This window comes from Sinocyclocheilus grahami, unplaced genomic scaffold (assembly GCF_001515645.1).
Source record: "Sinocyclocheilus grahami isolate Dianchi unplaced genomic scaffold, SAMN03320097.WGS_v1.1 scaffold6314.1, whole genome shotgun sequence".
NCBI lineage: Eukaryota > Metazoa > Chordata > Actinopteri > Cypriniformes > Cyprinidae > Sinocyclocheilus > Sinocyclocheilus grahami.
In genome coordinates this window covers 9,996-12,087 of record NW_015510768.1, presented here as the reverse complement: position 1 = coordinate 12,087, position 2,092 = coordinate 9,996, and the positions used below count along the sequence as shown (strand labels likewise).

General features: G+C 35.2%; 1 pseudogene; it reads right to left on the bottom strand.

Moving 5' to 3' along the window:
• Positions 1 to 1,663, bottom strand: LOC107577539 (uncharacterized; annotated as a pseudogene).
• Positions 1,664 to 2,092: the final 429 nt, after the last annotated feature.

The window sequence follows — 2,092 nt, the reverse complement described above, 5'->3', positions numbered from 1 at the left end:
TCATCTTTCTTTAATGATGACATGGAGGATTTTGTATGATGCAGTTAGATTTCCTGTCACTGTGGGCACCAGGGCACAGTAGTAAATGGCAGAATCTGTCTCTACAGCAGAGGAGATCTCCAGATCCACTTGTTTGTTGTCTTGATTAACTGCAGCAGTAAATCTGGGTGGTCTGTCTTCACTCATAAGTCCTTGTGGGAAGATGTAAAGAAGGAACTCCGGTTTGGATCTGGGATACTGTCTGTACCATTGTAAATTCTGTATATTACCCGTATAGTCTTTGTAACTGCAGGACAGAGTAACACTGTCACCAACATGTCTATTTTCATTCAGTGACGAGGGTTTTATTGTGTCTGCTTCTGTGTGCCCTGGCAATGGAGAGTAAAAGCCTAATTAGATAAAAGCAACAGCAACTGAATGGTAAAAAGTAAATGAGTAAATAATAACTGGTTTAGACTGGAAAGAAAAATACAATTATATCTTACCAAAACACATGCACCAAAAACTGAGAAGAAGAGTGAAAATAGTCATGATAGCAGAAATCTGAAGAATCTGAAAGACTTGAGTATCATTCAGACTGGATGCCTTTGAATTCTGACATCCTCCCTCAGATTAGAATGCTTCTTCATTCTGATATTAAGCTCCGCCCAGTGGAAATTGTTTTTTTTGCTTGTGTTTTATAAAGTCATTATTATATTTAAACCAGTTCATGTGACCTGTGATTTAAAGTCTCTGCCAACGTGTATTAAAGAAAAGGAGGATTGTAATTCTTTATTAAACTTTATCTGAAAAGTGAAACCATTAATTGGTGCAGTTATTTCTCTCTCACATATCTTTTTTTATTGCAAAAGCACAATAATTACAGAACAAACTGAATATTGGAGATCTAGTTGCTAATATTTACATTTTTAATGCCTTTTTTTCTTATTTCATTTTTGTCTTATTTGTGATAACTCCCAAGTGGTCATCATTTCTTTTTTCACCAATTTATTGAACTTTTATATTATACTTATATTTATATTATACAAATATTCCAGGTCGCATCACAATTGATTTGAGTTATTGATCCTTAAGAGATGCTTGTGTTACCGATGACTGATGCAGTCAGAAATAATACATACTGTAGAAAACACGTGCTTGTTAAGAATCAGTGAAAAGCACGATAATACAGAAAGATTTTGTGCAGAGGAAAAGGGTTTCCTGTCACTGTGGGCACCAGGGCACAGTAATACTGTGCAGAGTCTGATACTTTAGCAGGGCTGATTTCCAGTTCCATGAGCTTTCTGTGTTTGTCAGCTTTAGCAGATAACCAGTGGGCTGATGGATCGGCTTTAACTGGATCTCCAGATTCAGTCATGGAGAGAAGGAGTTCTGGTTTGGATCTGTGATACTGACGATACCACAGTAGATTATACACAGCACCAGTGTAGTTGCAGTAGAGAGTAACACTGTTACCATCTTGAGCTTGTTTTTCAGAATCATGAGACGTTATTAGATCACCAAGAGAGACTCCTGAAAAAAAGACATACTAAATTTAATATTGTGATCAGATCAATGTAATTCTAACAGTTTTAAATCAAAAGAGGTGGTGATTAAATAAAACAAACAAGTCTCACCTGCAAGTATTGAAAATATTACATGTGCACAGAGCAGCATGATGGAATGAAATGACTCAAATGTGCCTTTTCTTGACTGAAACTCTGTGTTTTAAGTCTGGAGCTCCACCCTGTGGCAAGATTTGACCTTCCATGACTAGATTTAAACTCATTGTATGCATGAGGGATACAGAAAAGAGAAGAACGCCATCTTCTGGGTGAAAAGAAATACATTTAGACCTTCATTAATCACAGATGATGACAGATTAATATCACAGTATTTGTGTTTTTACCTTCTGATGATGACTTCTGTTAAGAATAGATAGAAGGTTCTTATGCATCTCTCTTAAATCTCTTTTCTAGATTTTTACTTTGGCATTAGTTTGTGGAAAATGCAGTAAGATAAAAATGAGAAAACATTGTTTTAATTATTTTTTTAATCAATTTGTTTTAAACTAATTATTGAAGCTTTCTTACTAAAAAGGCAAACAAAAATG